Below are 13,237 nucleotides of genomic sequence, written 5' to 3'. Positions count from 1 at the left end.
GGGGGCGGTATCACTGGGGTAGGAGTAGTGAGTTTTGTTTTGGGTTTGGTTGTTATTTTTGTGTTGTTTTTTTTTTTTATTTTTTTTTTTAAATTGTATTTCGTTTTTGTTTTATTTTTTTTTATTATCTCGTGTTTTGTTTTATCCTTAACTTAAAACATTTATCGCGATTGAAAATTACAAGAAAATCGGAGAACAATACTTGTCATTTTTGGATCAAAGGACTTGATGCGGCCAAATCAAGCAATGATTGTAAACGATCAAGAAGTCGGGAGATTGTCGTCACTTGCAGAACATTCCAGAAATCAACCAAGGCCGTCAGGAAACACGGGGTCTATTTTCTCAAAGAGCGGAGGAATACAAAAGACCAAAGAACCCTGAGATGCCGCTACGCTCAACAGTCTTGTCACGACTAACAAAAGAAATGCAAAGGTTGAGATGAATAGATTGATTTAATTGAAACGGTCAGTTACTCTAACGTCATGACGAGACAAGTTGAAAGGGCTGTGGGTTTCATGGCTCTTTATCGAGATGATAGATGACTGGCGGCGCAATCATTTCCAATATTACATTATTGGATATATTTGCTTGGTTGGTGTTGATCTGACATGGCAGTGTTTTGTTACCCTTTCAAGCACATAGCAAGGAATGACTTTGCTCGATGTTTCTACCAAAAGACCCGCTTACTATGTTGTCCAGCAAACATGACTTGTGGAACAAGGAGATTGTTTCGATATTGAAACTGCTGTACTGCCATTTGCAACTTCCAAAGCCGATTGAGGAATTCGAAGCTTTCTGTAGTAATTTTTTCAAAGTATATTTATTTATTTATTTTTCTCTATATAATTAATTTATCTGTTCAACTATCTATACACACACAGACACACACACACACACAAACAAATATAATATACATATATATATATATATATGTGTGTGTGTGTGTGTGTGTGTGTGTGTTTGTGAGTGTGTATCTTTATAAATTATCGCATAAAACATTTCCTCCTTTCAAACCGGTGAATGAAAGCAAGCATCATTATTATCCCAGCATTCCCACCCCTAGCTGAACAAAGTTTTGCATTGAAATAAAAAAGATAGCGAAGAAACTACCAAGCAATCTACAATCTAAATGCTTTTCAACAACTAAATGTTTGAATTCAAATATAAACTGTTTCCATGCCGACTAACTTGCTTAAACCTTAAGTGTTAAATGTTTGTAAAGCTCTTTGAGTACGTTTAGAGGATATTGCGCTTTATAAAAGCTAAAGTTTAATAAGCTACATTTAAAACGCAATTTGAAGCGTTCCAGAGCATTGCGTGTTCTTCCGTTTCATGGAACTACGCATGGATACCACATGCTGATTATTCCGGTAGAACATCGCTTTAATGCTGATTATTTTAGTCCGGTTACTTAAAGCGATGTCCTTAATTCAATTTGGTTAATTATCCATGTGTGCATTAGAAATCGAGCCACGATTGCTGAAAGCATGTCTGTCGTCCGCTGTTTAATTCGTTTTTGTAGAGAGCACGAACTCCGTGACATGCAATACAAAGGTTGGACTGTAGCGACGCTACTTATTTGCAGGTCTGATAACCAAAATCGTTATGGGCTCATTTATTCCCACTTATTTCGGACTTACAGCTAGTCATGTTAAGTTTAATTTTAATCAAACAAAAATAAGCCCATTATAACATAATTTACTTTTTTTTCGACAATAAATCAAAATGACAATTTAACTCCCTCCCTATCAACCATTTTCAGGATATTTCACCAAGCGGCAAACCAACCCAACACAAATATTTATTTTCTACACTCAACCTGAAAAGCAATAAGTACACGTACATACCATACATAATTTATACAGCCAAACAAGCTTTACAAATAACAGTATCAAGCTCTTTAAAATATCACAAATATATTTTTCAAATAATATTCTGTTCAAAACTAAATTTATTGTTACAAATATTTTCCTACAGTTGGTAATGAGAGGATTAACACTATTGGCAATATTGAGGTAACACAATACTATGAATATTCTACAAAACTTCATTTATCTCCACTGGGTAATGAACCGATAAATTTTTAATTCATTCCCGAGTGACTCATTTTAACGCATGAAAGTTGTTTTGATAAGCTATTCCTCGAAATATGCCTGAGTTGGCAACTACAGAATCAGATAGGATATTGAATGAAATAGCTTGTTCAAGAAAAGAAAGCAGGTTCTGAAATCTTGTATGGAAAAATAGCTGTGGCAGTGGGGAGAGGGGGGGGGGGGGGGGGGGGGGGGCTTCCGGGATGGATAACTCGGGAGGAAAAGTAATTAGATCTTAGAACAGGAAGTGCACAAGAGTGGACACAGACTATACCATGTCAGTGACTTGTCCTAATCGAAAGTGATTTTCTTGCTTTGGTGAATCTCGCGAAGGTCAAATTAGAGGCGGCCATTTCAAAGCCAAGAGGTCATGTGATTAGATCCCGCCTGTCACCCCCCATCATTTTTCTAAGAACACGAGACGACAACGTAACAAAAACAGGGAGGTGACGAGAGGGTCCTTGCGTGCACCTCTTGTGGCAGATTGGAACCCTGCACTTTCATCAATTTGTTTGCGCCGGAAGACGCGGCACACGTGACCTATCACGTGATTACACTCTAAGGAATTCCACCCTCAAACAAGATGGTTTGATCATCAAAGTTGTCCACCAAAAATGAAAGCTAGTACTCGGTAGCCTATTTCAGTATCAAATACAACATTCCTTTGAGAGGGGAGTAAGGAATGGTGGGGGAATCGAGACCAATTTGTGTAAGATTTTTCTAAGATGAATTCATTTATTCACTGCCACGAGGATCGAGTCAATGAAACGTTTGACGTCAATTTGACACGGCCGCGGTATCGAAATGAGATTGTTGTACCAACATCATTTCCATAATGTCAATTTATTTGTTGATTCTAGGTCTGTGGTTTTAGTGGTCATTTAGGTTGAACATCAGACGTTCACAGATTCGAAGGATGGACGGACTAGGAGAAGAGGATTACTATACGGCGTACGTTAAGGTCAGACATCAATGTAATTACTGCTTAGTGTAGCTTCACTGGAACCATTTTAACTTTGTTAGAGACCTGGGAACGTCTAGAACTATGTCGAATGTTAACTTTGTTTCTCATTATTTATGTAGCGTCTGTTGAGTTGTACTGAGAAGAAAGGTTTTTATTATTCTACAAATTAGAAACACGATTCTCTCACAAATGATATACCACGAAATCACTGAAGCTCTTTGTTCATCTAATGTTCAGTCAAAGGCCATATTTTTTAAGCTTCTAAATGTCTAAAAGTGTTTTCATGTATGCAAACAGTTGAAAGATTTCATTTAAACTACCGAACTCTGGATCTTATCGGTCTCTATTAAAAATGACAGTTCAAAATAAATATTAGATCATCGATTCTTCAACAATTTATTTTTTATCACGGTCAATCATTACATTTCTCTGTGATCTTTTTTCTTTCTTTTTTTTTCTCCCTTTGCCCCTTGATTGGAAGTCTTAGATTGAAAAATGGAATGTGTCACATGCGAAATGAGCATGGAATCCATGCATCTGACGGGGCACCCATTATATGACCCCAGAAATGACCCCAAGACCTTGGCGTGTGTGTCCAGCGCTGAATTAGCCCCTTGGATATAGAAGAAAATTGATAGAAACTAGATTTGGCGAGATTCAGAATCGATGGTGGGCAGAACATCTCGGAACCGATCTATTGTTACTTGCGATACCCAATTGGTTATTTCTACATCAATATTCTCTCTTTTATATACTTTTATTTACTCCCCTATTTTGATGACCGCTTTCACTTTTTTTTTTTTTTACAAATATTTGAATTGGTGTGGATATTCATAGTTCAAATTCGAGAGTTTATCAATTGTAATGTTTCTATTCAACTATTCCATATTTATTTGATACTGGATTATTTTAATGCCTCATTGTTGTCGCTTAACAAGCACGAATTACTCAACAAATACAATGCATTAAATTACAAATACAGATCGCCCTTATTTGCCCTCTCGCCCCCCCCCCCCCACCCCCTCCTTTCTCACTTACCTCCATTCCTTTCATTTTCACACTCAACCCCTCTAATGAAAACTCCTTTCCCCCCATTCCCCTTAAAGTTTCGAGTCTGTTACATTTGTGCAAACCAATTCAACTTTTCCCTATTGTAACTTGATGCGATGATTCTTGAAATACATAACAAAATAATTCGTTCCCATCAGTTTCACCATGGTGGTGACTTGTCACGTTCATCCAAATTTCTTATTTCGACATTCCTTTAATTCATCCACGAAGAATTTTTTTCTTTTCTCTAGGCATTTCATTTTTGTCCCCTTTGAGCAAGAAATCGGCCCCCCTATTGCTCACTTTGCGGCGCAGCACTGCGGCTGATGCCTGGGTAGCGTGGTCTTTTCTGGAGATTTGATAATGAATAGATAATTAAATAGATAAATAGATGTTAGAAAAAATAATGGAAATGAATTCGGTTTCAGACCCCAATATTTTTTTAATGGGTCAGAAATTCAATAGATCTGTTCCGACGTTTACTTATCTTGCAGGGCTGATAACCCAAATAATGATGGGCTCACTGCTGTAAGGGTAAGACTCAAACCAAAGCAAACTACTATCCAACAGAACAATTTTATATCAAGCCTATAATTGTATTCAGTTATCTGACCTGCTAATAGATCTGTTCCATAAAGTCCTATCACAGCATGTTTTTTTTTTTTTAAATAAGATGAATATAAACTTATTCAAATTTTGTCTGTTAGTAATAGTAAGCAGTGAACTCAACTTTAACAACAAGAGCTGAAGTGAGTAGGAAAGTGCCAGAAGATAATAATAGAGAATAAAAATTTTCGCGGCGGTGATGGGGGTTTGAACCCGCGACCTTATTGGTACGACAACTCTGCCTGGCCGGCTGAATTATGAAATCATCTCTGTCATTTGAACAATTTATGCCATTGACGAAGCAAGGATACTGCTTTGGAGTATCTGATTGTCTTATCGCATCAAACTTCATCCTCATCTCTAAAGTCCCATTTTGTTCGAGTTCTTTATGTATTTAGATTATTTTAGATAAAAACCAATTAAATATATTATGTTTTCATATATATGAAAGATGACCTAGAGGCAAACCAATCGAGTTGAAACGAATGTCAAAAGAACTGAATATTCATTCTTAAGGTCTCAATGTCTGCATATTACGGCCAAAGGGATTGAGCTCAATTGATTGCTGGTTCTGACGCCTTCATTGCCGTAGAAAAGAGGTCCAATAATCTTAGCAATTTACAGGAACAGGAAACTTTTGTAACCATATCAATGATTCAATGCAACATACAGGCAAATAGACCAACTTGTTGATTCTTTCTAATATCTACATCATTTACGACATGATCTAAATACCGTATTACGTTGTTCGTCATTGGCCGTCTTTGTGCGATGTTGAGGATTATATTATGAAGAGGGCCAAAAAGAATAAGAATAAGAGAGGCAAAGAGAGGGAGAGATGAGAGAGAAGAGAGATACGAAAATCATTTGAACGGATCTTGTGGAGAGAAGAATAAATCAAAAGGCTCTGTATTTTATTCTATTTTGTTTAATTCATTAGTTTTTCAATTTTGGGTATTTATAATAATTTTCGGTGCCTGTTTATTTTATTACTTACAATTTGTTTTGTTTTTGTTGGGTTTTTTTTAAATGTGTTTTTTCTTTTCTTTATTATTTGTTACCCACCGCCTCAAAACGGCATTATGTCGGGATGAATCGGGACCCTAAAAGTGAATGTAAAGTGAAAATGAAAACAATACCAACGTCCATTTCTTTGGCAATATAAGAAATTTATATTGTCCACCTTAACGAATATAAATAATCCCCATAACGGTAAAAAAAAAAGATACCAGAAAATATTTTTATGTAGTACAAAATCCATTAAATGAGATCAAGACATAAAAGGAAAGGCATGACGCCTCTAAGACAATATTACACGCTGTTATAGGTTCAGGTACTCATTTTACCTAGTGTATGGTGAGATAATGTGAGTAAAGAGCGATGTACCGTCACAAAAGGAACTCGAACAATGATCTACAGAGCCGTAGATGAGTATCATAACACAAAATTACAACGCTCTGCATTGACAATGAAAAAATAGGGGGGGGGGGGGAGAGAGAGAGAGAGAGAGAGAGAGAGAGAGAGAGAGAGAGAGAGAGAGAGAGGGGGGGGGAGAGAGTCAGAAAGGAAAGAAAAGGAAGAAAGAAAAGAAAAGGAAGAAAGAAAAGTAAAGCTTGGCCGGTGAAGGCTAATGTAGACGCAGCTTAAGAGTGCATCGTCTCTCAGTATTCCCTTAAATTTCTGTCCTTGCCAAGATTAATTTAGGCAATCTTACTGTCCAAATAGCCATTTCGCCACCCGCGGACAGTTTATGGACATCAGCATGGGGTATAAAGGATAATGTATTTGAAGGGGGGTGGTTGGATGGCTGGAGGAACGGATGGAGAAATGAAGAAAGAGAGAGTGTGTGTGAGAGAGAGAGAGAGAGAGAGAGAGAGAGAGAGAGAGAGAGACAGACAGAGAGAGAGAACGGGGGGGGGGGCGGAGAAAGGGAGAGAGAGAGAGAGAGAGAGAGAGAGAGAGAGAGAGAGAGAGAGTCTGAACGGGAGAGAGATAAGGAGAAGGTAGAAAACAGGACTGCTCGAGAGGGCTGAAAAGGAGAGAAAGAGGAGAAGCAGAGAGAGAGAGAGAGAGAGAGAGAGAGAGAGAACGAGATATATATCGGGAGAGACTTTTGTTTTGTTCGTTGTTGGGGGGGGGGGGGGTGATATAATTTTATCACCAATAAGCAAATCATGATATTATGTGACCCATCGCTTCAAGTGCTATTATGTCGATATATACTACATGTCGGATAATGTCTGAAACATTGAAATGAATTTTTAAAATATGAACTTTTTTCGGTTTTTCGCTCCTTTGAGAGTATTATTTCATTTTTTAAAAACAGATTCGCTTAAACCGTCTAATATTAATGGCTATTAAATCAATCTTTCAGAATTCAAATCATCCGACGTAATACCTATTTTAGACGACGAGTCACATATACCGTCACTTTGAATTGGTTGGAAATCACAATATATTTTCGTTTTCGTCATTATAGGCTCATTGTTGTAATGGAAATCTTTTTTTTTTTTTAATGACACAAAATATTGTCCATTACAACAATGTTTTAACAAGGCACGCATTGACGTTCGGATGTCAGATCTACACGTTGATTTTAGTTTTATTTGGATTTTGATCGTTATTCTCAGTCTGTCAATTATAACAGCAAGACCAAAACAATTGGGATTATAATACTTGTAAATGAATACGCCTTAGCACAGACAGACCTTGTTGTCTAATGATTGAACCGGGAAAGACAACGGACTCAATTCGTAACTAAATAATCAGTTCCTTTTTCTTGTCGAGGTAGAGCACTCGCTTAACACACAAAGGGACCGAGATCGATCCCGGATGCAGTCGAGATGTTTCGGATTCCCCCCTGTCCACCCACCAGTGATTGATTGGGTAGTTTGGTCTGTTAGATCTGGCGGAAAGTACTTTGAGATAGACGAGCGCCCTATCTAAAGGATAGCAAGAAATTGCTATTTCCGTTTCACGGTATCGAAACCGGGATTAACCCCGGCTCCATGAGCTTTATGGCTCTGAAGGACTACTTTTTTTTCCCCTTGTCACCCCCCTATATATATATATATATATATATATATATATATATATATATATATATATATATATATATATATATATATTATATATATATATATATATATATATAGAGAGAGAGAGAGAGAGAGAGAGAGAGAGAGAGAGAGAGAGAGAGAGAGAGAGAGAGAGAGAGAGAGAAAACACCCCAAGATAAACTAAGCACAATTATATGAATATATCACGAATACTGTGTTGATTTATCCCACGTTAATTGTGGCTATTAAAAGCTTGGCTCTTTGGATAATCATCTTCTAAGACGTAGACAGGAAGTACCGTGGGCACCGTCTCTCGCGAGAATCAAACATGGCGTCAGCAGGTACAAAAGTCATCCGGACGTTTCCATCGACTTAAAATATTGACCATAAATCGTCAAAAGAACTCCTGCAAATCAAAAATTATAAAGAGTACGGGGGGTGGGTTTATATATTGACACTCTAATCAGGCGAGAATGGTCTGTTCAAATTATTTTCCTTCTCTACAAAAGATGCCTGAGGACTGTTTGTGTGCGCATGGAACTTGTAAAGGAACGGAAAATGTACATTACACACGTTGAATACACATTGTATCATGTTTGAGAGACTTACCGCCTATGCAATGTTGAAACCTAGAATAGTGATAATTGGACCATGTTTTATTCTAAACATTTATACAGACTGAATATTCTGTGGGCCTTTAGCCTTTATATAACTGCTCCGTTCGAGTACTACCCTGGGGTTTGAGACAAGTTTATTTAATAGTTGATAGGCAACGCAACTCATGGATAGTAAAAGAAATGGTAAATAACGATCTAGCAGTGCAGTTATTCTTCTTCTTCTTCTTCTTCTTCTTCTTCTTCTTATTATTATTATTATTATTATTATTATTATTATTATTATTATTATTATTATTATTATTATTATTATATTATTATTATTATATTATTATTATTATTATTATATTATTATTATTATTATATATTATTATTATTATTATTATTATTACTATTATTATTATTATTATTATATTATTATTATTATTATTATTACTATTATTATTATTATTACTATTATTATTATTATTTTCATTATTATTAGCAGTACTATTATCATTCCGCTTTCTCCTCCTCCTGCTCCTCCTCCTCCTCCTCCCCCTCCTCCTCCTTCTTCTTCTTCGTCTTCTTCTTCTTCTTCTTCTTCTTCTTCTGCTTCTTCTTCTACTTCTTCTTCTTCTTCTCTTCTTGTTTTTCTTCTTCTTCTTCTTCTCCTTCTTCTACTACTACTACTACTTTTTCGATAAAGCAATTGACCCTGTCAGTACAATTATTAATGAAAATGCACGTTTTAAAAAAGACCATAACGCTATTTATCTGACAGCCAAGATCTGTATTACATCAACAAATAATGGATCCGGAAATTCTCGGACTCAGATCACCGTAAAGATTAATACAGCTGGAGCGTGGGCGAATGTTTGTTCCGTCAATTGAAAACTGTAATGGTTTCATAATGCGAATAGGAAATCTAGAGCTCTGTCAAAATAATTCTTGCTTGCTTCAATGATCTAAGCTATTTTCTTAAGATGAAAATAGAAATTTGTCCTGAAACCATAGCCACCGTGAGTGCATGCTTTATTTTATCAGCTGGATCGTAGGGGCCTTCTAATCTTTCTGTATTTATTATCAAAACATTTTAACACAATTATACGTAGACAATGTTCAGTGCCATTTTTTTAAAAAACACACACAAAAGAAAAAAAAAAACTCGCTTATTTCATTTTTTGTTAAAAATTGTTCATGACCTAAAAAGCATGTAATTTGGCATATCAGGATACTTTGAAGAAGGCTATGGGTAAAATTGACACACTAAGATGGCCACACTCCAGTCGTGTAGAGAGAAAGCGTGCAGAACAGTCCAAAGCAAATACTCATCCATAAACATTCCAATCACATTTACAATTCCAAAAACAAATACTTAACAGGCTTCATCACATCGACAAATTCCACCAGCCATTCGCAAGAACAAAAACATACAAATACAACATTTTCCCTCGAGCAATACGTGAATGGAACAAACTACCACATGCCATAAGAGACATTACAGACCCAACATCATTTCAACGCGTTTTCCATATACACGAGAACAACGGAAGGATTTAATGACTCAGAGTGACGGGATTAGTGTGGTGTGATAGATAAATTGATGTGTATAGGATTTTGGTGATGGGCACATTGTGCCTTTTGCATCTTAAGCACTTGAACTTGAACTTGAAAATCAAAATATAATAGATGTTAATCACCAGTATGCATTACAAAGTACCTTGTGTCAGTCAATCGGCAACTGTTGTGGACACAAGTCATATAAATGGCATACTTCACAGTGGAAGTTTGCATGCAATAAAGTCGAGAACACTTTAAGAGCGATTGCAACAAATACCAAAACACAATGACTAGTGTGGGCACCCTTGAATCTGAACTAATCTTGACCCGCTCCCACAAAATAGCTTTTATTATCGAAATCAATCTAAAACTCAATCTGCAATTAATATTAAAAAGGGGAATCAATTCCAATGCATACTAATTTGGACCAAAACTATAATTTTGTCCTGCCTAAACATCTCATAAATCTATTACTATTCTGCAGTGAAGCGATTCAGATATCACGAGTTGAGGTGATCTTTGCTACTCTTAATCGAGAAAAGAGGTCCGACCGACCACGCCTTAAACACTGGATAGATTGAATTAATCTTCTCTAGTTTCACAACAACAGGGTAACAAAAAATAAATGGGCGTTCTCTCCCACAAAATCTCATTTATAGGAAATCCTCCCTGAGTGTGGCAAACGTCAAGTTCTGGGCATGTGGACGATTAAAACCTCTACAATTTGTGCTGGGCGATCTATGAGAAAGTTCGATATTTTTTGCTTGTCATACTCAAGATAACGACGTACATGTATTATAAACAATTCTAAATCGTAAATGTAAATGAAATGAAGGTAAAATAATGAAATACTCTTTTCTCAAATTAGCAGATGTTTGCTTGCAACTGTGTGATGGTATCCAAGCTGGTTTCGTAAGCTAAATATTTTCAAGTGACATATCGATACTGATTTAAACTAGAAAATACAAATAATGGCGAGATAGAATGAAGAGGCAAAGATGACAAAGTGTGTGTCCTCATTTGCAAGACGGACTGGAACATTAAAACGAGGACAATGGACAAACCAGACAAGTGTTTGGATAGAGCGATACTCGAAGCCATAAAATGTTCCTCTTTAGGTGCTCGGCCATCACGCCCCGCTCTTTTATACGGGGAAAGAAAATAGGCCCTCAAGGAAGTAACTGCTTTCGATATGATGAGGATGCAGTGTGAAAGGTCACGAGTGTAGACGAGATGAGGTCAGTTTTTATGAGAGATTTTTTTTTTTTTTTTTTTTTGCATATATTGTTTTCATCCATTGTAACTTCTTTGCTCCATCATAACACAGTGCTTAAGTCGTTACCGTGACATTCTTGAACTCATGCTAAAGTAACAAGAAATGAAAAGTGATAGAAGCCATTTTTTTTAAAAATTGCAGTGATGGGAATCGAACTCGGGATCCGACTGATACGTAACCTTCCGTCTGACTGTAAGAGGTACGCCATACGCTATCCACCAATTTTAGAGACACGCTGGATCTTTCCATGATTTAACATTATCAGCCTCAGTTTTCTGAACATTGATGTGCATCTCTTTAGCACTAAAACTTGGCTGGCTTACTAGATTATTATTATTATTATTATTATTATTATTATTATTATTATTATTATTATTATTATATTATTATTATTATTATTATTATTATCATCATCATCATCATTATTATTCTAATATTATTATTATTATTATTATTATTATTATTATTATTATTATTATTATTATTATTATTATTATTATTATTATTATTTCTGAGATTTTTTAGGGTGTTGCAGCAGCTGAGGATGCAATGTGAAAGGTCACGAGTGTAGAGGAGATGAGGTCAGTTTTTATGTGAGGTCCGACTGACCGCGCCTTAAACACGTGATGAGTTGAATGAATCTTCTTTTTTTCATATTATTATGGAATAGTGAAAGCATCCAACTGAAAATGAAAATTTAAAAAATATTATATGCATATTTCCAACAGCATTATATGGATGTGAATCATGGACAATCACAAAAACGATGAGCAAAAATTAATGCATTTGAAATGAAATGCTTCAGGAAAATTCTCCGCGTTCCCTGGACAGCAAAGAAAGCTAACAAAAATGTGAAAGAGTCCCTGGGCATTAGGGTGCGATGATATCTCATCAAAATGATACAGAATCTAAAACTTGCCTTTTTGGACATATCAAGAGACATGACACCCTTGAAAAAATTGTTCTAGGGAGTATTGTGGAGGGTAAAAGAATGAGAGGGAAACCAATAAGAAGATGGTTACAAGACATCAGCGAATGGATGAATAAGCCAGTGACTGAATGAATGTAAAAGGATGGCGCAGGACAGAAGCTTGTTTCGGTTGGCAGTTGCGCAGACCTCGTCCAGGAGGGATAAGCCACGATGATGATGATGATGATGATGATGATGATGATGACAGCAGACGACACACTTACTTTTAGGTCATTTCAGAACCAGTAAAAAGAAAGAAGATGGGGCTGTAAAAGAAAATTCTAGATTTACAGCACCCGTGAAAAAGTGAGACAAAGGACTCTGGTTCAAATAGGGTACAGGGGTAGATTCCATGAACCAACTATAATATCAATGTTTCAGATCGGAAGTTCATCCAGACACAAGCACAGGATTCCACTTAGAGGAACACACTCAAATGTTTATAAATTATAATATTCAAAGAGACAAGCAGCCTATAAAAATAAATAACAGAGAGGTGATTTACAAGGGAAATAAAAGATCATCTCCCAAATATATCACTATATATTTTACTGTTCCCATCTCAGCCAAGGACTCCAGCCAGGGCCAGGTCAAAACCATGTAATCTCATTTTAAGATAATGACGGAATGAGAAAATAGATACAACAAAAGAGATCCGCTCATCATGGGAGGTCAAAAGATCCCATCCCCAATTACAAGACTAATAAAGTCAAATGGATTTTAAGAGAACTATACTATGTATATGATAATATATTCTGGACCGTTCCTTGTTTTCCAAATATCTTTTAACATGAATTTAATGATATTGCTATCGCTCCTTTCATGGCATGACACCATCTTTCATCATAAGTGCCTGCTCCACTCACTTTTCTGAATTAAAAGTTCACCCCAATACCGGAGCATACTCAATGTCTTGATCGTTTCTATGCTATATGTTTGTGTTGAGAATATCGGCTATTAAGCTTAAACTTAAATACTGGCCAACTAACTTCGTAGCATTTGTGTGTTTGTCAAACCCGTGACCTCAAGAAGACGGGGAGAGAAGGCTCTAGTTAGACTAAGG

Source organism: Berghia stephanieae, chromosome 4 (genome assembly GCF_034508935.2).
Source record: "Berghia stephanieae isolate SIO BIC M18660-M18661 chromosome 4, UCSD_Bste_1.3, whole genome shotgun sequence".
NCBI classification, from domain to species: domain Eukaryota; kingdom Metazoa; phylum Mollusca; class Gastropoda; order Nudibranchia; family Aeolidiidae; genus Berghia; species Berghia stephanieae.
Note: the sequence above shows the minus strand (reverse complement) of the source record.